This window comes from Fundulus heteroclitus, chromosome 17 (genome assembly GCF_011125445.2).
Source record: "Fundulus heteroclitus isolate FHET01 chromosome 17, MU-UCD_Fhet_4.1, whole genome shotgun sequence".
NCBI lineage: Eukaryota > Metazoa > Chordata > Actinopteri > Cyprinodontiformes > Fundulidae > Fundulus > Fundulus heteroclitus.
The window spans coordinates 1,599,740-1,627,006 of NC_046377.1; positions in this window are offsets into that span (position 1 = coordinate 1,599,740).

Here is a 27,267-nt window from a genome sequence, read left to right on the forward strand (position 1 = left end):
ACCCAGAGGGGTCCGTCACTGACGTGCGACGTAGGAATCCAGAGGGGTCTGTCACTGACGTGCGACGTAGGAATCCAGAGGGGTCCGTCGCTGACGTGCGACGTGGGAACCCAGAGGGGTCCGTCGCAGACGTCCGACGTCGGGACCCAGAGGGGTCCGTCGCAGATGTGTGATGTGGCAACACAGTGGGATCCGTCGCTGAACTGTGATGCGGGGTCTCAGGTGGATTCTTCATTCTTCGGACACCCCAGGCCTCCGAAGAGGATGCAACAACTGTGGCCCCCTGGAGTCTTTGAGCCTCTCGATGTTGTGTTTAAGCCCAGACCCCTTTTTGCCCTCATGGACAGCCAACTCTGGGAGAGACTTTATTGGATGTCTCTTTCTGAGACCCTCCAGGAGTTGATCCTGAGACTCCTGGTGGCAAAGGGTCTGACTTTGGCTCCTGAAGCCTGTAGCCCGGGGCCTCCTGAAGCCTGTAGCCCGGGGCCTCCTGAAGCCTGTAGCCCGGGGCCTCCTGAGGCCTGTAGCCCGGGGCCTCCTGAAGCCTGTAGCCCGGGGCCTCCTGAAGCCTGTAGCCCGGGGCCTCCTGAGGCCTGTAGCCCTGTGGCCTCTGTAGTCTGTAGCTCTGTAGTCTGTAGCCCTGTGGCCTCTGTAGTCTGTAGCCCTGTGGCATCTGTAGTCTGTAGCCCTGTTGCCTCTGTAGTCTGTAGCCCTGTGGCCTCTGTAGTCTGTAGCCCTGTGGCCTCTGTAGTCTGTAGCCCTGTGGCCTCTGTAGTCTGTAGTCCTGTGGCCTCTGTAGTCTGTAGTCCTGTGGCCTCTGTAGCCTGTAGTCCTGTGGCCTCTGTAGCCTGTAATCCTGTGACCTTAGCAGCCTGTAACCCGGCTCCCACCTTAGCTGCCGGTAGCCAGGCTTCCCCTTCAGTTGTCTGTAGCCAGGCTTCCCCTTCAGTCGCCTGTAGTCAGGCTTCCCCTTCAGTCGCCTGTAGCCAGGCTTCCCCTTCAGTCGCCTGTAGCCAGGCTTCCCCTTCAGTTGTCTGTAGCCAGGCTTCCCCTTCAGTAGCCTGTAGCCAGGCTTCCCCTTCAGTCGCCTGTAGCCAGGCTTCCCCTTCAGTCGCCTGTAGCCAGGCTCCCTTGTCAGTCGCCTGTAGCCAGGCTCCCTTGTCAGTCGCCTGTAGCCAGGCTCCTTCTTTTGTCGCCTGTAGCCGGGCTCCTTCTTTAGTCGCCTGTAGCCAGGCTCCTTCTTCTGTCACCTGTACCCAGGTTCCTTCGTTGGTTGCCTGTAACCAGGCCCTTTCCTCCGTCGCCTGTAGTCAGGCTCCTTCGTTAGTCGCCTGTAGCCAGGCTCCTTCGTCGGTCACCTGTAACCAGGTTCTTTCCTCCGTCGCCTGTAGTCAGGCTCCTTCGTTAGTCGCCTGTAACCCGGCTCCTTTTTCAGTCGCCTATAGCCAGGCGTCCCCTTCTGTCGCCTGTAGCCAGGCTTCCCCTTCGGTCGCCTGTAGTGAGGCTCCCTCGTTAGTCGCCTGTAGTGAGGCTCCCTTGTTAGTCGCCTGTAGTCAGGCTCCTTCGTTAGTTGCCTGTAACCAGGCTCCTCCGTCAGTCGCCTGTAGCCAGGCTCCTTCGTCCGTCGCCGGTAGCCAGGCTCCTTCGTCCGTCGCCTGTAGCCAGGCTCCTCCGTCCGTCGCCTGTAGCCAGGCTCCTTCGTCCGTCGCCTGTAGCCAGGCTCCTTTTTCAGTCGCCTGTAGCCAGGCTCCTTTTTCAGTCGCCTGTAGCCAGGCTCTTTTTTCAGTCGCCTGTAGCCAGGCTCCTTTTTCAGTCGCCTGTAGCCAGGTTCCTTTTTCGGTCGCCTGTAGCCAGGCTCCCGCACCGGGAACCAGTGACCAGGCACCGCCGCCTGTAGCCGTTAACCAGGCGTCGCCGCCTGTAGCCGTCAACCAGGCGTCGCCGCCTGTAGCCGTCAACCAGACACCGCCGCCTGTAGCCACTAACCAGGTGCCGCCGCCTGAAGCCACTAACCAGGCGCCGCCGCCTGAAGCCACTAACCAGGCGCCGCCGCCTGTAGCCATTAACCAGGCGCCGCCACCTGTAGCCATTAACCAGGAGCCGCCGCCTGTAGCCACTAACCAGGCGTCGCCGCCTGTAGCCACTAACCAGGCGCCCTCCTCAACCTGTAGTCTGGCGCCTTCCGTACCCTGTAGTCTGGCGCCTTCCGTACCCTGTAGTCTGGCGCCTTCCGTACCCTGTAGTCTGGCGCCTTCTGTACCCTGTAGTCTGGCGCCTTCTGTACCCTGTAGTCTGGCGCCTTCCGTACCCTGTAGTCCGGTGCCGGGTTCTGTTTTTCCTCTCCCCAGACCTCGCCGCCGGCCTCCTAGATTCCTGCTCCGCCGCCGGCCTCCGAGGTTCCTGCTCCGTAGACGGCCTCCTGGACGCCCGCCGGAGAGCCTGTCACGCCGGGGGCGTCCGCCGGAGAGCCAGTCACGCCGGGGGCGTCCGCCGGAGAGCCTGTCACGCCGGGGCCGTCCGCCGGAGAGCCTGTCACGCCGGTGCCGTCCGCCGGAGAGCCTGTCACGCCGGAGCCGTCCACCGGACGGTCCGCCGGGACGACCTCCGGAGACCGTTTCTCGCGTGGGCCGTCTTCCAGGATGCCCACCTGACTCTCTGTTCTAGAGATTGGTTTAAAAGCATTTCAGTTAGTTGGTTTTTGCCCTTCCGAGGCTTGTTTTCTGTTATGGACTCTTGTTTTCCTTTTTTTTTTTTTTTTTTTTTTCTGACCCTCCTGCCTGTAGCCCCCTCCACCCGCCCGGTCAGACTTTTATTTAGTTTTCTTTTGTACTTTTAGAGACGTTTAAGGGCGTCTGGAATCCGCCCTTGAGGGGGGGGCTCTGTAACGTTTCTGGCACTGGAGCTGCTGATTGCAATCAGCACACCTGTGTCTTTCTCCACCCTGGCTGCTTAAAAGCTCTGCTCCTTGCAGTCTCCAGTGCCAGAACGTCTTTAGCCACACGGTGAGCGCTTCCAGCCTTCTTTTTGAATTCCTGTTTGCCTGTCAGTCTCTCGACCTGTTTTGCCTCTGTTTTTGAAAACCTGTCTGCCCCTTTTAGATTTGTCTGCCTGCCTGGGTCCTGCCTGTCAGCCTCAGAGTTTTGGACTGCCTCACCGTGATTCCGACCCCAGTCTGTCCGTGAGTAAGACGAGTTCGCCTGCCCCCTGTTCTGTCTGTGCTTTCTGGATTAACCTGGACCTGGACCTGGACGCTCTATTTGGATTCCCCCTTGGAGACCGCTGCCTGAGCTAAACGGATTTCCCTCTGACAAAGACCTGGACCGGACCTGGACAAAGAGCCCTGGATAACCCCCTCTCGGACGCCTTCGTAACAAGGAGTCAGAGTTCTGCCCTCAGCACGTCCAGGTTAGTGACCTCACTTCTCTCTAACAAGCCTGTTAATATCTGCTGGTCACTAACCTGCGACTCTGCCTTCAGGAGCGGCCAGTCGCAGAGTGCGAGCCGAACCAGGGACCGAGCCGCCAGCGTCAAAATAAAGACTGATATTATTTTTGTACTCACTTGTTTTCGGGTATTTCTTGGGTCCTCCTAAATTCATCACAATTAGCTTACCTTCGTGGTAGCATTAGGTCTGCCGTGGTCCATTCAGCATTCGCCTAGCAGCTAGCTCACTTCTGATAAGTGGTCACCCCCAGACCACAACGTGAAACATGATCATGTTAAGACTAAGAATATAATTTTAATATTAAGCCATTCACATATTATCAAAAGCATTATGCTTATATGTTTGGGTCTATAGGCAAGTGCAGAGCTATTAAGATTTTTATCTACGTCTCTGGATTAATGCACAGAGTAAGAGTAAGGTTAGCTGCAGAGAGAGTGATAGAGAACAGTGACAGGCAACACTCCCATTGGACTACGTTTTGAGAAAGAACAGTCCATTCAGCATTTACACCCACTTTTTCTGATGAGGCAGGAGTTGGCCACACAACAATGATAATTTTAATACTAAGCCATGCACAAAGAATCAAATATATTAAATAACAACAACTCATTAAGCTTGGATGAATGATTCAAATATTGTTTAATAAAAAATACCGAGTGAGACAACAAGATGTGTGTGTGTAAATGTGTGTATCTAACTGGAAAAACAAGAACAAAGTGAAGGAACAGGGAGGAATATTATAAATACATTTTTTTAAAAAAATCCTCCACATACATCAGGCTTCAGAGTGCATCAGGGCTGAAGGGAAGGACAACATTAATAATAAAGGTACCTGGCATAAGATAAAAATGAACAATGTGGAACAAAAAAAATATGGGAACAAGCATGAATAATATCAACAAACATACATACAGTATGTGTGAACAAGAACAACAAATGTGTAAACAGGCGTTAAGAACAGGTATCGTAACCATTTTTTTTTGGGGGGGGGGCTCCACTGAAACCTGTGATGGCCACAACAACGATACTGCTGGTCCAGCAAGATCTGTTGAGACAGGGGCACAAATATGTTCATTGTGGCAGATGATTTGATTCACATTACAGTAATTTTTCGCTTTAATTTATTTTCTATAGGAGTGTAGTGTACCCTTTTATTGAAGATAACAGTAGGTGCAAATGCAAAATACATATAACAGCAACATTACCTTGTTATTGTTACAGAGGTTGAGGGAGAAATTGAGGTGGATTTTGAGGTCAAGGAAAGGGACATGACAGGAGACAGAGAGAGCGACCAAGAGGCTACTTTACCAGGGGCAGGTGATCCAGGGATGTGTGTGCCGAGGGCCAGTCAGTCAGGAGCCAGCAACGATGAACCAACTTTGCCAGGGCCAGGTGCTCCAGGGACCAGACTGCCAGGATCTAATAGTGCAATTGTGGAGGACCTAATAAGGCAACTTAAAATGGAGAAGTTAATGAGAAGGAGAGCAGAGAGGGCTCTAGCACAGCAAAAAATAATGAATTTGGCGCTAAGAAAGAGGAACAATTTAGTTAATCAGACGTTCACCCAAATGTTTAACAGAGACCAAATGACAGCCCTTGGACAGGAAAAGAAGAGAGGAATACGGTGAGGAAAGGAGACAATTAAAAAAGCTATAAAAACAAGATTTACCGCTGGCACCACCGGTTATAAAACCCTCCAGTAAATGCAAATTCCACTGCCTAACATCCGCACGCTGCAAAGGAGGATGCAACATGTAAAGCTGGAGCCGGGAGTTTTGGGGGAAGTGTTTGAGATGCTGAGGCTGAAGGCAGGTGGCATGAGTGAAATGGAGAGAGAGTGTGTGCTTACCTTAGATAAAATGTCCATTACTCCAGGCGTGGAGCTCCATCTGGGAACGGGGAGGCTATTTGGCAACATCACGCTGCCTGACCACCAAGGACAAGCGACGCATGCACTGGTGTTTATGCTGGCTGGAGCTACAACGCGATGGAAACAAGTCGTGGCTTAATAATAATTCAAAAGAGGTAGCTATTTTATCAATTTACCCCTGGATATAATGTTACCTTCACAGAAGGCAAGTCAAGCTAACAGACTAGCAGGCAATCGGTCGTCTACCAAGATAAAAAAAATATATATAATTACGCTGTGTACATACAACAAAAGATCAGTATATGCATCATAAATGGCCTATGATACAATATAGACAGTTGACAATTCAAAACCGGTAGCTATTTAATCAACTTACCTCAGAAGTTACTCGACAGTCAGCAATGGAAGTGAATGATGTCCAACGCCATAGAATGGCTTTTTGGAACTATGCGAGGCTGCATACCCCGGAAGTGGGCGGCAAACAGCGTACAACACAGTCCAATGGGAGTTTCGCGACTCTTTTTATCTCTATGGCTCTGGTCTGACCTAAGATGACCGCTCTGTCGGCACGCCTCTCAACCGAGGACGCGCCGTCTACATATTCATGTCTGTGGCCGCCACCACACACACACACACACACACATTCGTGTAAGACCTACGGAGTGAGGACCGAGTAAAAGCACTCACAAAGTGAGGACCGGTAGTTCTGAGCTACTTAGAAAGATAACGTTTTTATTTTCTGTCACCAGGTGTCACAGACACACAATACACCACTTCAGATTTTGCAAAAGAATTAAATTACCAAAAAAGTTTTTTACCATCAGTGTGAGGACCGAGGAGTTCAACCAACTTTTTTGACATTTTAAGTAATTAAGAAGTAAATGTACTTAAGATTTGAAAACAAACATGTTTTTTTTTTACATTTTACTGATTAATGCACTGAAGAATAATCCAATGCTGTACTAAAAATGAAAGCTTGAGGTTGTGTGGCTCTGATTTATTACCCCCTGATAAATTAAACGTTTTAACAAAATAATCCATTGTACTTTGAATAATGTTTATTTTAGAAACAAAGCATTTTTTGTGGACATTAGCAGAGCCTAACAACTGTTGTTCCTAATCTGCAACATGAATTCCTCTTGCACATTGCAGAATGCACATGCATGACTCTGATTGGATAATAGCTTGGTGTTTGACCCGGCTGCTATGGCTAGGAAGCTCTGATCTGGATGTGCATGTTATAGTTGTGAAAAGCCTGATTAGACAATTAAAACAAGACCTCCATTTCCTCCATAACTTGTTGGCAAGTGCCAGAACTTAACCCTAACATGCCAATTGAGGCCTTCTATTAGGCATAGGCTGTAAGCAAGGACTCTCGTTCATCAAAATCAATCAATCAATCAATCAATCAAATTTTATTTGTCAATTACAATTTGCATTGCAATCGAAAAGTCAGTTCCAGTACAACCGTCCATCACATACACTTAACAAACAAACATTTGGGGGGAACGATTGACTGAGGCCTTGCGTTGCCAAGGAACGCAGCCAGCCAGCCGCTGCTAAAAAGCGCAGCCGTCAAGGCCGCATTCCTCCAAACTGCCCAGACCCCGCCTAAACGGAGTTTACAGGCGCTGCCTTGAAACTCTCGAAGAAAGAGCAACAACATGGGGGAAAGAGAGGGGGAGGAAAAAAAAGAGACAGATGTTTGCCTATTTATGCTCTCACCTATAAAGAGACAAACAACCGACACAAAAAAACCCTCATAGCACGAAAAGCACAAATAAACACAAGACAACATGTATGCAGAAGGTAAACATTTGAGACCTGTCGCGTGAGTGTAATTCATCAGTTTTTATGAGTATCAGTTATGCGTGTGTGTATGGGCGAAAGTGTTTTATCTCCGTGAACACTCTCCAGAGGCCATTGTCCTTGATGTTATCAGCCGACCCACAGTTCAGAGAAGCATCCTCAGGTGTCAGCGGGGGAGGGGGGTAGCCGGGGGCTTTTCTGGGCACTCTCCGCCATAACAATCCAGGAGTAGAGATAGGGAGGGAATCCAAATATGTTATTTGTTATGAGACAAGCTGCACTGCCTTTCCTGTCAGCTTTTAAGTCTTTTGCTGGCTCCACATAAATCCAATTTTCCAAATTCTTTGGGCTTTTTCGCGCTTCACTCCCAGATTTTATCCCATCTCCCCTTGAGTTCAACCCCAAAGTCAGTCTGCGTTCCAACACAGGCAGCTTTTCGGCTTCGCTCCATTCACCTGCCAGGTTTGTCCGTTCACAGCCAGAGTGAGCGCGTCATGCAGCCGGCAGCCTGATCAAGGCCAAATGGCTCCGACATCCGCTGTATTTGCCGATACTTCAAAAATCCACAAAAACCAATAAGTAGAGATCCCAGTATCCTTAATCCAATGTGAAAATTTCAAACGTCCAGGAATGACAAGGTCGAAAGACACACCGTTTTCCTCCAGGAATTTAGGGTGAATCTCACAAAATAAGTCAAATCAGGACCGGACGGGTCCCCCTTCCGTTGCCTACCCGTCGAAAAAAATTTATCAATAGTATTGAGAGACCAGCTTACCAGATCCATGTTTTTCAGAGTTCGGTTGATATGAAGAAAGTGCTCAGAAGACAAGACATAGCAAAGCAAAGCAGGAGAGGGGGGGGGGGTAAAAGCTGCAGAGAGAGAAAAGACACGACCGACCTCGGAGAGAGACAGAGAGAGAAAAGCTTAAAAACTATCTTTTTCTGGGGCCAAGTGGGGAGCAGCAAGTGAATAATAGGAGCATGCATGGAGAATTAATTTACCAAAAAGTTTTTTACCATTAGTGTGAGAACCGAGGAGTCCAACCAACTTTTTTGTCATTTTAAGTAATTGAGAAGTAAATGTACTTAAGATTTGAAAATAAACATATTTTTTACGTTTTACTGATTAATGCACTGAAGAAAAAACCTATGCTGTACATAAAATTAAACCTTGAGGTTGTGTGGCTCTGATTTATTACCCCCTGATAATTTAATAATTTTAACAAAAGAATCCATTGTACATTGAATAATGTTTATTTTAGAAACAAAGAATTTTTTGTAAACATTAGCAGAGCCTAACAACTGTTGTTCCTAATTTGCAGCATGAATTCCTCTTGCACATTGCAGAATCCACATGCATGACTCTAATTGGATAATAGCTTGATGGGCCATCTGCAGGTTGTGAATGTTGCAAAGTTGAGGGTCAGGGAGGGGTCACTCAGTGGTTGCTGGCTCTGACTTAAGTCTGAGATGTTTTCTTAAGTAAAAATAGCCATGACTTTGCACTGAGTTTTATTCTAGGGCATAATGTTTAGGATCCTTTTTAGATTTTCTGTATGATTAATTTTAATTTTGTTATCATTGGTATAAAAATATTTTGTTTATATAATATAACAATAAACATGCTGTACTGTCCTAAAAAGCTCATTTTGATTAATTTATAGAAAAATGTTTGTGTAATAATTTTAACTGAGGCTGTCATAGATTTCATCATAACAGCAATTCTTCTTTTCACATATTTTAAACAGCAAATAAATCTACTGTCCAAAATGTTAAAACTCAGGAATCCAAAATTAAAATGATTACTTTACGGGGAAAAAACAGCATACTCTGATTTCTTAAATATCTGCCCATAATAAGCATTAATTGGTCCCCAAGGTCATTTGATAGGGCTTAAAGTGATACCAGCAAGATCTTTAAATGGAGTCATGACGGAAAATCCGCCATTTTGTGAAACACTTGTTTTGCCATCCTGCTGCAGGTGGGAGAGGTTTTGGCAGGAATGCATGGTACCATTTGTAGGGGAAGAGTTGATAAAGAGACTGGCTCATGCATGACACTTTAACTATATCCTACAGCCTGCAGAACTGTCCATCGCTGTGCTACACTGACATACCGGAAATGGGAGTGTCTTTGACTCTGCTGCTAAGGCTAGGAAGATCTGATTTCGGTGTGCGTGGTATTGTTGTCAAAAGCCTGATTAGACAAATAAAATGAGACCTCCCCTTTCTCCATAACCTGTTGGCAAGTGCCAGAACTCAACCCTATTATGATGACTGAGGCCTTTCGGACTTTCTATTAGGCATAGATTGGAAGCAAATACTCTCTTTCATCAAAAGCTTAAAAGCTATATTTTTCTGGGGCCGAGTGGAGGGCGGCAAGCAAACAATTGGAGCATGCACAGAAGGTTGAATAGGGGTTCCCTCAAATCAGATAGAGACATTTTCCATCTGGCCTCTGAACCTGCTAGGACTCGGTTGGAGGCCCAAAAATGACCCACCCATACCGTCACCAACCTATAGAAAGTGGCATTAAATTATTTTTTGGTCAAAAGTTCAGTTTTGGCCCAGATTTGGTGAGGCTTTGTGACTGAAGGAGACCAATCTAACAGCTGACCTTTTGTGACTTTTAAAGGTTTTCCCCTATTTGAGGCACTTTTCAGTGGAGGATTTTGATTAATCTCACAGTGTAGCATCTCCTGGTATTGCGGAACACAACCCCATTAGCGGCTAAGGACTGTCATATAGCTAACCTGAAGTACCTGTAGGAAGGTTCCTGTGCTCCACAGATACACCAGAAATGGGAGTGTGTTTGACCCGGCTGCTACGGCTAGGAAGCTCTGATCTGGATGTCCATGTTATAGTTGTGAAAAGCCTGATTAGACGATTAAAACGATACCTCCCCTTCCTCCATAACCAGTTGGCAAGTGCCAGAACTCAACCCTAACATGACAACTGAGGCCTTTCTATTAGGCATAGGCTGGAAGTAACGACTCTCTTTCATGAAAATCTTAAAAGCTATCTTTTTCCGGGGCTGAGTGGGGGGCAGCAAGTGAACCATAGGAACATGCACAGAACCTTGAATACGGATTCCATCAATATCAGAGAGAGAGACTTCTGCCGTCTGGCCTTTGAACCTGCTAGGACCCAGTCAGAGGCCCAGAAATGACCCACCCAGGCACTATAGCATCACCACCCTATGGAAAGTGGCATTAGATCCCTTTTTGGTCAAAAGCTCAGTTTTGGCCCAGATTTGGTGAGGCTTTGTGACTGAAGGACGCCAATCTAACAGCTGACCTTTTGTGACCTTTGAAGTTTTTCCCCTATTTGAGGCACTTTTCAGTGGAGGATTTTGAATAATCTCACAGTGTAGCATCTCCTGGTATTGCGGAACACAACCCCATTAGCGGCTAAGGACTGTCATATAGCTAATCTGAAGTACCTGTAGGAAGGTTCCTGTGCTCCACTGATACACCAGAAATGGGAGTGTGTTTGACCCGGCTGCTACGGCTAGGAAGCTCTGATCTGGATGTGCATGTTATAGTTGTGAAAAGCCTGATTAGACGATTAAAACGATACATCCCCTTCCTCCATAACCAGTTGGCAAGTGCCAGAACTCAACCTTGACTTGACAACTGAGGCCTTCTATTAGGCATAGGCTGGAAGCAACAGCTAATTTTCATCAAAAGCTTAAAAGCTATCTTTTTCTGCGGCTGAGTTGGGTGCAGCAATTGAACAATAGGAACATGCACAGAAGTTTGAATAGGGTTTCCATCAATGTCAGAGACATCTGCTTTCTGGCCTCTGAACCTGCCAGGAGCTGGTTGGAAGTTCCTTGCACCATAACTCTGGGCACCATAGCGTCACCAACCTATAGAAAATGGGACTAGATCCCTTTGTGGTCAAAAGTTCAGTTTTGGCCCAGATTTGGTGATGCTTTGTGACTGAAGGAGGCCAATCTGACTGCTGACCTTTTGTGACCTTTGAAGTTTTTCCCCTATTTGAGGCACTTTTCAGTGGAGGATTTTGAATAATCTCACAGTGTAGCATCTCCTGGTATTGCGGAACACAACCCCATTAGCGGCTAAGGACTGTCATGTAGCTAACCTGAAGTACCTGTAGGAAGGTTCCTGTGCTCCACAGATACACCAGAAATGGGAGTGTGTTTGACCCGGCTGCTATGGCTAGGAAGCTCTGATCTGGATGTGTATGTTATTGTTATGAAAAGCCTGATTAGACGATTAAAACGATACATCCCCTTCCTCCATTAGCAGTTGGAAAGTGCCAGAACTCAACCCTGACTTGACAACTGAGGCCTTCTATTAGGCATAGGCTGGAAGCAACAACTAATTTTCATCAAAAGCTTAAAAGCTATCTTTTTCTGCGGCTGAGTTGGGTGCAGCAATTGAACAATAGGAACATGCACAGAAGTTTGAATAGGGTTTCCATCAATGTAAGAGACATCTGCTGTCTGGCCTCTGAACCTGCCAGCACCTTTGAGGTTTTTCCTCCTTTTGAGGCACTTTTCAGTAGAGGATTTTGACTCGTCTCACAGTTTAGCATCTCCTGGTAATGCGGAATACAACCTTGTTCTTACCATTTCTCAGTACAAGTTTCAAAATTATACTGTCTTTTCCTGCTCAATGGTCCTCCAGAGAGTTCAGCAGCCTTAATGAGCTGAGCTCTGCTTTCATCCTGTCACCAGCCCGTTAACCCCATCATCCCTGCTGTTACCAGTCTGTTTTCATGTCTACCTGTTACCTGCTTCTCCAGGACTCTTCTGCCATCTACACATTGTTTAATTGTTTAATTAATTTTAATCTACACATAATTATATTACAAAAAATTTCAACATCATGTCTAGCTTGAATATCATGTTCCCTGTCTGGGCATTGAATAAGTCTGAAGGCATATAACCATTTTTATTTATGCATAAAGCCTGAAAATACATATTTGGTTGATACTGATTCAATCTATGTTTTGCCTACACTATAAAATGTACTGCCTATATATTAAATAATAAACTGATCACTAAAAAAGGCATTCAATCTGGTAAGATTTGGGTGCAGTGCCAAAAGAACACCTATAGGGGGAGCAGTAGAGAACCAGTTTGGTGGAAACCTGAGTGCAGTTGCAGAACTATACACTAGAGGGACCTAGTGAGAAGAGAATTGTGAACCTTCAGACTTATTTTACATTAAAAATGAGGACCTTTTATAAAAAAGACAGAGTAACATCTATATGGCAAGTAGAGCTCATTACTATATGAAACAAAGTGAGGACCAGGAAAATGTCCTCACTTCCCAAAATTGACCTCACTTTGTTGGTTAAAAACTGGTGATGGTCCTCACTCTGACACAAGAACAAACACACACACACATATACTGGTTTTGATGTATTAAAAGGACGATATTTTCAAACCAGTTTTTTGCTACGCTAAACAGACACCTCTTTTCACTTATGCGAGAAAGATGTAGTGAATCTTAAAAAAAATAGTTTGAGCTGTACAAAACAGATCTTACTTCATAATTATGAAAAACACATCAGAACTCAAAATACAAAAACCTGACGTAATGCTGTATAAAGAGGACAAAAGATAATGAGGTACTTAGCTCCGCCCATGACAGAAACAGTAATTATCAGGGCCAACTTTATTTGCAGGACCATGGTTATACACATACACGAAAATGAAAATTATGTGTATTAAAAGGCCAAACATGTTTAACTGAAATATGACAAAGAAAAACAACCTGGACTGTATTTTGTAGAGCATCCACTTGGTATTGCATTAAGCAGATATGTAGATACCTATTTGTGAAAACAAAAATGTATGAATCAGGAGACATTAAACATGTTGAGAGAACAAGTTCAACCTACCTATTGTCTCACAGTAGAAATAAAACAATCTTTGTCCATGAAAAAAGCAACTAAAATATATACTGTGAAATGTCAGTAATTTTTCATATTCTGTTCAACAGATATAACACTGTCATGTTTCAACAAAACAGACAATGGGTGTCCACCAAATTTCAACAGATATCAGAACATATTTTACTTCATAGTCTATCCAGGATTGTTTTTTCTTTTTAGAGTCAGGCCTCGATTCAATTATGTGTATTAAAAGGCCAAACATGTTTAACTGAAATATGACAAAGAAAAACAAATTGAACTGTATTTTGTAGAGCATCCACTTGGTATTGCATTAAGCAGAGATGTAGATGCCTATTTGTGAAAACAAAAATGTATGAATCAGGAGACATTAAACATGTTGAGAGAACAAGTTCAACCTACCTATTGTCTCACAGTAGAAATAAAACAATCTTTGTCCATGAAAAAAGCAACTAAAATATATACTGTGAAATGTCAGTATTTTTTTCATATTCTGTTCAACAGATATAACACTGTCATGTTTCAACAAACAGACAATGGGTGTCCACCAGATTTCAACAGATATCAGAACATATTTTACTTCATAGTCTATCCAGGATTGTTTTTTTCTTTTTAGAGTCAGGCCTCGATTCCTTACAAAATCCCATATATTTTGGATAGAGCAACCATCCAGCGCAACATTTTCCGCCTTCTTGCACTGCTGGCATTCAATCATAGTGGCCAGTTTTCCTTTTTTTATGTGTTCGGCAAAATGTTTCATGACTGCAACAACCTCCATAGGAGACCGTGGATTTTTTTAGCTTTCCTTGCACTCTCCAGGGATTCTAAAAAAAAAAGAGAAATAATTTAATTAAAACCAACTCCAATTTAAAAATTAAACAAATAAGGAAATTTGTGTTCAGTATACTATTCAGGGTTCAACGCAGCTCTGGGACCTTCACCTACCGGGCTAGTGGTGGGAACAGTAACTAGCCTGAATTACAAAAGCACAAGCCTGAATTTTTTTTTTAAATAATAAGCATTTTCTCACATATTTCTCATTCATTAAACAGGCTTTCTTATAAATAAAGCCATGCTGCCGCAAGCTTTTGCACTAGCTTCTTCTTCTTTTTACTTTTGGCATCTTCCTGCAGATTGACATGATCCAAAATTTGTTAATGTTTATGTTTGCTGAACCTCAGGGTCACCGCTTTATGCTTTTGCTGGTTGGTGCTCTTCAGACCGAAACACAGAACGTTTATTCTGTTGACCAGGGGAGCAATAGAGTGTGTGCAACAACACTGCGCACGCTCTCGCTCTTAAAGGTGTTTTATTTTGCTTGATTGCATCAGTCAATGGTCCGCTCTGCCAGCGTCCAGGACCAGGTGAATCAGTCATGCAGCGATCTTGATCCCTTTCTCTGTGGAAAAACAAAATTTAGCTGAAAAACGGCGAACATGCACTCTGATAAGCTGACAGTTGACCCACATTTTCACCTTGCGCGCCGTAACAAGCATTCGTATCGGATGCCGAAAAGTACTGAACGTGTATATCGAACATTTTCGGCTTCGAAGCTGCCAACATGGCAGACCTCTGTCTTTCTTTTGAAGTGGGCCGTTCGGGCAAGTAAAGAGTGATTTCAGCTTGTCCGGAAGAGAGATTTACTAGTCCGGGGTTGTCGGACGGTGGATTGTGTTGAATCCTGCTATTTCTAACCGTTTTTGTCTATAAATTATGTACAGTTGTAATTCCTGTTTATGCCCTTTAAAAATATGCATTCATAAAGAACACTATTTAGTGAGACAAGCTAAAGAAACAAGCATGTGGATTGCAGAGATGAAAATTTACTACAATTACCAAACAGCTTATTCTGTCTTCGACACTTGTTGGTAAGTGTAAATGTTTTTTACTTGATGAGCGCTTTTACTAGCCCCTAACCCTAACCCTAACACCAAAGCACTATATACTACAATCAGTTACTCACCCGTTCTCAGACATTCATACCCTGATAGTTGTGAGCCATGTTCATAGCCACAGTAGTCCTATGCCACTATCGCCCCAGTGTGGTTGATTACATGATTGAATACTAAAGAAAGTACATTTTCATAAGGTAAAATTGTATTTTTTTGACAAACAGGCCTCAGGAACTTTTCAAGAACCATCCAAAGCCAAAAAAAAGATACTCGTCTCTTTCTCATGCTGGACCCTAGTCTTCTTTCCCAGTGAAGGAGATCCCACTCGGCACTATCTTGCTAAGTTCACAAAAAGACATTCTCTACAGCATCATCAAAGGCCCAATAGTTGAGAACCCCGGTTTCCTAAATCTACCTTAATACCCAAATTAGAAAATATAGTCCAATTACTTTTGCTTATTACAGAGTTGCTGTAAATAAATACATTATGGATTATAATAGAGATAGAGCAAGTTGTATAAAAGATTGTCACATTACTGATCACTTAATGGCATCTATTTTCTAGCATCTCAACACAGACATTGCAAAAAATAATTTTTATACAAGGTACAGTTGTACATGATAACTGAGTTTTACTTTATCTAATAAAGCCATATTATATATTGTCTAAAACCTTGGTTTACAGTATCCTGCAGAAAGATGAAAATTGTCACCATACATTCTTTAAAGCCTGGTCAAAATAAACTTTCCATACCACCCAGTTTTGCTTTTCTGCTCTAGTAACTTGGTGCTTAGTGACTTTAATGTATGTGAAGTAGAAATTACCAGAAGCCTTATTAGTCTTCTTTTTCCTGCTGCACTCCTTATCGTTTTTCAGTCTTCTGTTTGGTTCTTTACCCTTACCATCTTCGCATCTACTCTGTGCTGAAATAAAAAAATAAAAAAATACCAATGGTTGAGATTAGCATTGCTTAAAATTAAACGTACATATGTCCCGTTTATTTTAACTGTAGCTGTGACACAACTAACAAATAAAGGTCTGAATCCACCATATTATTTCATAGGCTAAAAGGAATAAAACTAAATAAAAAAACGTGACATTAGTAAGGACTAACCTTGTGATAAAGGTGCAGATATGCCTGGAGGTTCCTCGACAGGTTGCCTAGCCATCAACAGTCCTGCAGAACCTGTAATAAAATATGCTTCATTACATAGATAGAAATAGCAGATGAAGCTAAAGTTTGCAAAGGTAATGTTTAAGCTTCTAATATTAATGACATATCCTATGGTTATTTGCCTTTTTGCACAACAATTTTAATTCCTTGGTACTGAATTTCCTTTAGCACAATCAGTCAAGTTTGGACAAAAACAGATTTTTAAAGAATAGCCCAGGAAACGTTCAAACATTTAAAGTTAGATTCACACTGCAAGGAAATTCAACCCACATCTGTTTTTTTCACGGTAGAGTGAACTGCTCAATTCAGATCTTTTCAGCCAAAATCATTCCAATTCATTCCACTTTTATATGTGGTACTAATTTGGATGCATATAGGATATTGGATATAAGTGTCCGCAGTCTGAACCGTCATGTAGCATTTTATCCATCTGTTATGACACTTTACTGACTCTACCCACACATCCACACACAGTAGCAGTTAGAGCTTCACAACAAAACTATTGGCAATAGCTGTGCTGCTTTCTTCTTAACTTACTTCGTCTTACTGGGGGGAAAAAACTACCGGTTGAAACAGCTAACATGCTAGCTTTTATTAGCTGGATGAAAAGTATGTTCATGTTGTACTCCTCCTTCGAGCCACGCCCCACCCCAGTGCAGTTCACATAGCCAATAACATCTAATGCCAGATTAAGCCCATTATCTGGGGGAAACCCTGGCATGTGATTTATCTTTTAAACAATAAAACCATCTGGTGACAAATATATGCTAGGGTTCCCTACAGTTCCCTACAGATTCCTTTGTTCTTTTCATTTCTGCAGAATCTGTGATAAAGCTACAGTAGTCAAGTGATTTCATAAATAAAACAGTCAATAAAAAACAAATAAAAAAAAACGCTGTACTTACAAGTCTGTGGATGTGTGAGATTTCCTTCATCGGCCTCACTCTCAGCGTCTGAATCGGTCAACTGTAGGTTATCTAATAAAATAAATGTATATTGCCTTAATTAATTATGAAGTTAAAGTGACAATGCAAGTTCCATTTTGCTTGCATTGTAGGCAAATTTTTAACAAACGATTTTAATTACCTTCTATTTCAATCTTGTCAAGTGTTTTGCCTTGAAGGCTTCCTAAAGACCCTTTCTCCATGGCAAGCAGCAGTTTTGATATTTTGGCCAGCTCAGTAGTAGCCACAGGAAGTCTGTAATATTCCCGATGAGTGTGAATATCATGGCCGAGAAACTTAGCAACTTGGTCCAACTCGTGGTTTTTGAGGTTCAGGATCTGAGACAACGTTGCAACATGTTTGCGTAATTGCGTTGACCTGAGGAGCTCAGGCTTTTTAGCCCCACATTCACTGGCAAAATGCCTCAAACAGTCCTGTCCTCTGTAGGGAGTCAGACAATGAGGTCTTGCAAACAGGAACACATTTTCTGCCAGAATGCCACAATCTTCTCTTTTTTCTAGTAATCGTGTAATGGCGTTGACCATGTCAGGTGAAAGTAACACCGCAACCTTCCGGCCTCTTTTACCCCTTAATTCAACATGACTGAAGTGTTGACAAAGGTGAAGTTTAAATTCTGTCAGTCCAAATGCAACATCCTTATGAAGGGCACTCGTGTCTCTCTCCAAAAAGCCATTCAACGTCATCTTTGAAATTTCTCCTGCTCTTCTCCTGTTAAAAAGTATTATATTTGCCATGGTGGCTTTACACATTTCACTGTAGGATTTTGGTGAACTATGGTCTTCCAAGCTCTGCAATGCTTGTGCCGTAATCTTATCCAGATGTCTGTGAAGACGTTGAACATCTTCTGTGAAAGGAAGTGTGTAAGGCTTGTTTAACTGCCTCTCATTCAACGTAGTTAAAGCGGTGTGAGAGATACGTTCAGACCACTTTGTAGCATAGAGAGTTTTGAAACTCTGGGTTGACTTTATCAGGGTACTGTCTTGTGCCATGAGTGCTCTACAATGTAAAATATCACAGACTTTCTGTAATGAGTGACCCAACTTTAGAGCAAGACTTGGAGTATGGTAGCAGTGCTTTTCTTCATCATAACCAGATACTTTCTTGACTGCTTTGATAACCACATCAAAATTTGCAGGTCTCACAGCATCCTCGAGAGTATGGATAGAGAATTCCTTACGAAACGTAAGCAAAAGTCTTCCAGTTTCTCGCAGTCTCTGGCGAATGTAGTCATATTTGGTGGGATCCTGTCCATATTTGTGAAAAAATGATTGGGCCAGTTGAAGAATACAGAGGTCACTTCGTACGGTAGAGGTTATCTCGTCGTCTTTCATAATAGCTAGCATGCTCCAGACACCTGGTGATATCTGCTGAGACAGAGTTGACTCATTCATAGAGGCCAAAGACAAAACTCCTTTTCTTCCTATCTTTGAAGTGGCTTCTGCTGGTTTTGAAGAACATTTTCTAACATGTCGCCACAGATCTCGCCACAGATATAAACCCTTGCAGTACATGCAATTAATGTAGTCGTTTTTGATTGTACGTTTTCTTTGATGTACGTCTTAGTTTCAGTGAGCCAACTCCACTCGCCAAGACATTCTTCTTATGACTGTGGTTTCCTTTGTCGCAAAGCTGTATCAGCATTTTCATACGTCGTTTGGACCTTTTGGGAAGACTCAAAACTTGAGCAACATCTGCATGTGTTTTCGCGTGAGTTTTTAAGTGACATGTAAATTTTGTCTGTAGTTTTCCACAAATGTAGCAGTAAGTTTTATTTCTGAGCAACGATGAAGTGTTTGAAACTTGTTCAGTTCTAGTATCTGTACCATCATCATCAAATAAACGTTTGACATCAGTGTTTGCCACTTTCGCATTTACTCTTGGTACTTCAAGCTGACTTGTGCTGTCAATATCTTCGGATAATTCTGCTGCTTTAGAAAATAACTCTTTGTCTTCCTCTGAACTTTCTTCGTGTTGTCTTTTCTTTTTCGAAGCAGATCAGCTGGTGGATATCTCAAAATGTTGTACTCGTTTGTGACTGATTTTTGAAGGCTCTGAACTGCTGTCCCACGAGCTGTTTGAATCATTAATGTAATCAGAAACATATTCCTCTTCTGAGGCTGCCACCTCACTTGAACTTTCTTCTGTATCGACCTAATAATTATTAAAAATCATTTAGATTTTGTATGCCTGGATAGCATTTCACTGAGAATAATTCTGTTAAAAAGCTTACCACTTGAAGAGGTTCAGTGATGTCCATGTTGTGTTTAAAATAACACTTTTTGTGCCAGGACTGGTAACAAACTAGACAAAGAGAAAGTTAAGAATAAACTAAGAATGGTGGCATGGCAAGTACCTACAGTCAGGACAGCAGCAAATTGCTCATTTTGAACTTATAGCACAGCCACACATGGAACAGTTCCTGTGGAATATGGCAAATATACAGATGAACCCCATTTCAATTCTCAAAAAAAGTTACCTTTACATCTCACACCATTCCATTTCAGAGGGGAAAATGGTCCTCCACACGTACCACATTTTTCTAAGCTTGAGAGTTCTTCAGGAACAAGATCATGATCACAGTCCTGTTGACCAAAAACAAAATAATGCAATCGTAAGATAAAAATTGGATTTTAACAGACACTTGTAGAATACAGTGTAGAATATCCATACCAATGAATCGTTTGATTAATTATGGTAACATTATTATGACTTTGTTTTAAAAATAAATATCTATTTTTAAATTATGAATAATAATTAATGATTCTCCGGGTTGGGGAGGATGTGCTGCCCCTAGTGGAGGAGTTTAAGTATCTTGGGGTCTTGTTCACGAATGAAGGAAAGATGGATCGGGAGATTACCAGACGACATGGTGCGACATCTGCTGTGAAGAGGGCGCTGTACCGGTCCGTTATGGTAAAGAGAGAGTGAGCCAAAAGGCAAAACTCTCGAATTACCGGTCGATCTATGTTCATAGACTCATCTATGGTCATGAGCTTTGGGTCATGTCCGATTGAAATGAGTTTTCCTTGTAGTGTGTCTGGGCTATCCCTTAGAGATAGGGTGAGGAGCTCAGTCATCCGGGGGGGCACTCAGAGTAGAGCAACTGCTCCTCCACATCAAGAGGAGACAGTTGAGGTGGCTCGTGCATCTGTTTAGGATGCCTCTTGGACGCCTCCCTGGTGAGATGTTCCAGGAACGTCCCACCGGGAGGAGGCCCAGAGGGAGACCCAGGACACACTGGAGGGACTATGTTTCTCGGCTTGCCGGGGAACTGCTTGGGATTCCCTCAGAGGAGCTAGCCCAAGTGGCTGGGGAAAGGGAAGTCTGGGCCTCCCTACTGAAGCTGCTACCCCCGCGACCCAACCCCGGATAAGCGGGAGATGATGGATGGATGGAACTATGTTCCATCCATCCATCTGGCAATGTGAATACATTACATAAATAAGATATAAATTAATTATTAGTCAGAGGAAATCCAAGGCAAAAACAGTTAGAAACGTTTTGGGTTCATATTTAATCAGAGTGAGACACCACAACTTTGTTAGATCTCTATTTTAATTACGTGAGCTAGTGAGTGCTGTCACCTTAAAAAAAGATCATATTTTGCTCCAGTAAAAGCTGCTTTTCAGCGAGGAAACTAGAGAAACTGCTCATGTTTAAGCTGGATTTGTTCTACACGCTTCTTCCTTGGAAAATATTCGTCTTTTTACGAAAAGAATGTTTAAAGCCAGATTTGTGAATAAAGGTTATTCAGAGAACGCAAGAAAAGGAAGCCTTGTGTGGGGAACCTTTGTCCTAGCTGTCTAGCTGCATATGGCCCGTGTTGTGAGGACAGCACAATAGTTATCTTGAAGTATAATTTTGGAGAAGAAGAAAGTATTAATTTCAAAAGGTAGGTAAAGAAATAAAGTTTTTACAAAAACTTAAAATGTTGGATAGTCATTATTTCCATCTTGCTGTGAAAATTGGTGAAATGTTATAATTTTTAATGTTTAGATTTAAAATTGCAAGGCAATTACTAAAATTGCCTTTTGTTTAAAAAATATTTTGGCATGTCATACTTTATATTTATAGGTAGCCTAGATGTGCATAATAATAAAAGAGTGGAACTAAAACATGATCTAAAATTATTATGGAGCTTTAACTTGCTAAGAGTAATAACTTTAGATAATTATATCTTTAAAATGAGATAACTATCTCATAAAATGTGATAGTTTTCTTGAATATTCCTTATTTTGTATGATTTTTATAATCAAAATGGATGATTTTTTTTACAATAGCTTTCACCTCATGAAACCAACTGAAACAAAACTAATGTGACATTTATTTACTGGACTGGATTTTAGTAAAATCTTCAGTTTTGTAGCATAGAGAGTAATCATATTGCCAACTCATCCCAGTGTAAATCGGGACATATGAATTAGAAGGACTGTGTAATAATTATCAGGACCTTCTGAGGGACAGCCAATCAAAATAAGACAGTGTATGAATATTCATGAGGTCTTGCTATTACACAACCTGCCAAAGGGGGCACTGTGGTGATACACAGATTATACACAAAATTAGGGTTATGTTATGCAAAATTAGCAGGACAGTGCTCCTGTCCTGTTAATACAAAATGTCCTTCTAGTGATGTGTGTATTCTGACCAATTGTACTGCTAAAATACATCTACCAACACACACACACACACACACACACAACAAAAAAGTCAACTTAACTGTATACTGAAACTGAAAAGGTGTTTTTCCCCTTACACTAGCTTGCGGATGCTATGCTTTCAAATCACACTGATAAACACGTTGCTTCTTACCAGGCTCTGGATGGGCATCATTCCTCTGCAATTCCGTCCCTAGACCTGTTCCTGACTCATCCTCAGTTTTTAAAAAATATTTACTCATAAAATCCCTCGAGCCTTTGGTGTCATCTTCTCTTTTTTTCACCTCTTTCCATTTCTGTGCGCCGGACATCTAAAAACCTGACATTCTTAGTTTGCAGCGGAACGAACTTTCAAAGTTGCAGCCAGCCATTGTCCTGGTGGTCAAACCATTTTATGTTGGGGTGGGGGGAATTTTATTTATTTTTTTCCTTTTTTTTCCCTTTTTTTCCCTTTTTTTTCAAAGTTGCAGCCAGCCATTGTCCTGGTGGTCAAACCATTTTATGTTGGGGTGGGGGGAGTTTTAATTGCCCCTTATTTAAAAAAAAAACATATTACATATACCTAATGCAGAAATATATATGTATATATTTAGTTACTCTAATATTAACTATTTTTCACACAAATATTTTCTTAAAAATTACTTCTGCATATATTTTAATGGTCAGAGCGTCAGTTTTGACCGTAAAACCACAGAAGACTATGTCAGCTTACTATAAAGTTTAAAGGTTGAAATAGCAGAAAAAAACATGTACCAGAGGAGGAGCAACAACCCGAGGAGAAGCAATAACAGAGGAGCAATGCAGATAATTGGCTTTGTGTGGACTAGGCATTTTCCTATTTTTATGAATTTTATAATTAAAATTGATGATTTCTGTTCAATAGCTTCCACTTCACGTGACTGAGTGACACAAAACAATCATTTTTTTCTTCTAAACTGGACAGATGAGAAACATCCATCCATCCATTTTCTGACCAGCTTAATCCCTCGTGGGGTTGCAGGGGGTGCTGGTGCCTATCTCCAGCGTTCACTGGGCGAGAGGCTGGGTACACCCTGTACAGTTCGCCAGTCTGTCGCCGGGCAGATAAGAAACAATTTTCTTTATATTTAATTATAAAGCAGTTTCCTATATTTTATTATTTATTTTGATAGCTTTCACGTCATGTGACCCAGAGTCACAAAACTAATGTTACATTTTTCTGTTAGACCGGACAAATGAGAAAAACCTTTTTAAAACTTGATTTTAATGCATCTCCTATTTCTATGGATTTTATAGTCAAAAATTTTGATTTTTTTTCTCCTATTGCTTTCATCAACGTGACCGATTGTCACCAAATTAAGAAACACAATGCATTCTCCTATTTTATGGATTTTATAATCAAAATTATATTTTTTTCCATAAGTTTCACCTCATGTGACTGGCTGACACAAACCTAATGTCAATTTTTTTTCTAGACTGGACAGAAAAGTCACAGGAAAATGTATTAAAATATAAAAAAATTATATTTATGAATGTTTGTTGTCATAATTGATTTTATTTCAATAGCTTTCACCTCATGTGATCCAGAGTCACAAAACCAATGTCAAATGTTTCTATTAGCCTGGACAGAAGAGACACACATTGCTTTTCATTTTAATTTCAATGAATATTCCTTATTTTGTATGATTTTTATAATCAAAATGGATGATTTTTTTTACAATAGCTTTCACCTCATGAAACCAACTGAAACAAAACTAATGTGACATTTATTTACTGGACTGGACAAATTGGGAATAGCTGTTTTAGTTTATTTTAATGCATTTTCTGAAATAAATAAAAAGTCCAAAATAGTTTTCACCCTAAAGTGACTCAGAGTCAAATAACTAATGTCAATTTTTTCTACTTGACTGGAGAGAGTCAAAAGTAATTATTGTTTTTCCATAATTTTCGCCTCATGTGGTTGACTGGCACAAAACTAATGTCAAATTTTTCTTGTAGGCTGGACAGACAAAAAACATAGGAAATGTACTAAAATTGAATTTTAAAATACTATTTATGCATTTTCACAGTCATGATTGATGATTTATTTCAATAGCTTTCACCTCATGTGATTCAGTTACAAAACCAATGTCAAATGTTTCTATTAGTCTGGATAGAAGAGACACACATTTATTTTAAATCTAATTTGAATGAATATTCCTAATATTGTATGATTTTTATAATCAAAATGGAAGATTTCATTTACAATAGCTTTTACCTAATTTTTTCTAGTAGACTGAACAGATAAGAAACACCCTTTTAAAACTTGTGTTCAACGCATTTTCCTATTTATATGGATTTTATATCAAAATGTTATTTTTTTCCCATAACTTTTGCCTTATGTGACTGGCTGACACAAAACTAATGTCAACATTTTCTTCTAGAATGGACAGAAAAGACACACAGGACTTTTTTTCAAAATCAAATGTAAAACAATATTGTTTGTTAATTTTTTTGTCATAATTGTTTTTTTTATTTCAATAGCTTTCACCTCATCTGATTCAGAGTCACAAAACCGATGTCAAATATTTCTATTAGCCTGGACAGAAGAGACACACATTTATTTTAAATCTAATTTTAATGAATTTTCCAAATTTTGTATGATTTTTATAATAAAAATGGAAGATTTCATTTACAATAGCTTTTACGTCATGAAACCAACTGAAACAAAACTAATGTAAAATTTCTTACTGGACTGGATAAATTGGGAATACCTGTTTTAGTAAGGGAAAAAAGTAAAAATAGTTTTTACCCTAAAGTGACTCAGACTCAAAAAACTAATGTCAAATTTTTCTACTTGACTAGACAGATGAAAGACAAATGTTTTACTTTATTCGAATACATGTTCTTGTTTTTATTAAAAATATTTCTCATCAAAACCGATGATTTTTTTTTTTAATAGCTTTTACCTCATGTGATCAAAACTACCTCATGTCACAAAACTAGTTTTTTTCTAGTAGTTCCTAGTATACTGAACGATAAGAAGCACCCTTTTAAAACTTGATTCTAATGCATTTTGCTATTTATATGTTATTTATAATTAAAATTGATTATTTATTTCCAAACCTTTTGCCTCATGTGACGGAAAAAAAATCTAATGACAAATGTTTCTTCTAGAATGGACAGAGAAGACAGGAGAATTGATTAAAATCCATCATGATTTGGGTTTTTGTTTGTTTTTGGACTATTTTCTCATTCTTCCCTGCCACTAATCTGCACCCTAATCAGCTCCACCTGCTGCTGCAGCTAATTGCCGTCAACTCTGCTCACCTGTCACTCTACCTACATATACCTTTCTCATCTGGACACTCTCTGCCAGAACGTCTGGATTTTCTGCATACATGGTTGGCCTCAGTAGTGACAGTGAGATAAGACATTGAACCATTTGCTTCAGCAATGGGTTCATTTTACTGATGGCCAAAGGAAGCTTCATGAAGCCTTCCAGCCTGTTGCTTTACCCAAAGGTTCATTACTCAGTGCTTCATTCAGTGATCTCTAGTGCTGCTGTAGTTATACTATGATGGCCTAGTCACTTAAAATAAATCACTTAAAAAAAAATAATGGAACAGGGTGTGCAGTGTTGTCAATAGGGTTTTTTTTCTCCCTATTATGTATGTTGTTATTTATCCAGTGCAGAGTGATATAACAGAGTGGCAAGTCACATGGGTCATGCAGCTGGAGATGGGTCTAAAAAGCAATAGGTCCAGCATTGAATGCAGTTAATACTTGGTGTTTTGGAGTAATTCTCTTCAGGAAGTTGATGAAATTACTTTTTTTTTTTTTTTTTTTTTTTGGTATTATGAAGCTTTAGCTAACTGGTCCATGCTAAAATAGGTCAACTGTGACATTTCATCTAGCCAGTTTTAATAAATTAATCACATTAATCAGCTGGTTGTTGTTAACTGCACCAAGCTAGCAGCATGAAAGATGGGTCTGAACAGATTCAAACAGGTGTATTTCAGTCATTTTATATTTATATATATATATATATATATATATATATATATATATATATATATATATATATATATATATATATATATATATATATATATATATATATATATATATATATATATAATTTGCTGCAGTTTGACATATAAAAGTTTATAATTTTCTTTTCTTTTTTTTTTTTTAAAGATCTGAGCTTAAAATGAATCCCACTGAGACTGAATGTGTATAGAGTGGTGGCCCCACCTGAATGAGAGGCAGAGGACAAAATGATTCTTTAGAAGCAAAGTTTCTACTTGTTGCTGTGTGCACAATCTTTAAATTATTTTAATTCAAGTTAGTCTTTATTGATTGCTTTGACGCAAGTCGACTCAAAATCCCCATTTTTTTAAAACAGTTGACGCAGAGGCCTAAACAGTGGCACCAGTGGTCAAAATGACACATTTTGTTCGCAAAAGGCTCTAACATTTAAAATATGGACAACAAGCCATACTGGTTGGAACTCCTCATCAAACCAAATCATTATCCATAACCAGCATCACCTTTTCTGGCAGTAACATCCCACTTTCATCAACAGTTAGAAATCTTGGTGTAAAAATGGACTCCCAACTCACTTTTGAGGCCCATATAAATCACCTATGCAAGACCTCTTTTTATCACCTCTGAAATATTTCCAAACTCCGTCCCCTTCTCTCCCTCCCAGACGCAGAAAAGCTGGTTCATGCCTTTGTCTCCTCCAGACTGGACTATTGCAACACACTTCTCATTGGGATCCCTAGAAAAAGTCTGCAGAGGCTTTAGTACATTCAAAACTCTGCAGCTAGGATCCCGATGAGAGTGTGGAAACATGAGCACATTACCCCCATCCTCCATTCACTACACTGGCTTCCCATCTCCACCAGGATTGAGTACAAGGTTTCCCTCCTCACACATCAATGCATCCATGGATATGCCCCAGCCTACCTCAAAGAACCTTTCAACCCACAGAACACAACCCGGCCCCATCGCTCCACTCACTCAAACCTCCTCCACATTCCCAGAACCAGACTTAGGACAATGGGAGATAGGGCATTTTGTGCTGCTGCCCCGCATCTGTGGAATGCCCTCCCTGACACCTTGAGGGCACCTCAGTCCACTGACTGAGGTGCCCTCAGTATCAAAATTATATTTTTGAGTTTCTGACACAGGACTGACCCACAACTAATGTAAATTTTTTTCTTCTAGACTGGACAGAAAAGACACACAGGAAAATGAATTAAAATCAAATGTAAAAAAAAATTTTTTATGAATGTTTGTTGTCATAATTGATTTTATTTCAATAGCTTTCACCTCATGTGATCCAGAGTCACAAAACCAATGTCAAATGTTTCTATTAGCCTGGACAGAAGAGACACACATTGCTTTTTTTTCATTTTAATTTCAATGAATATTCCTTATTTTGTATGATTTTTTTGATGATTTTTTTTTTTACAATAGCTTTCACCTCATGAAACCAACTGAAACAAAACTAATGTGACATTTATTTGCTGGACTGGACAAATTGGGAATAGCTGTTTTAGTTTATTTTAATGCATTTTCTGAAATAAAAAGTCCAAA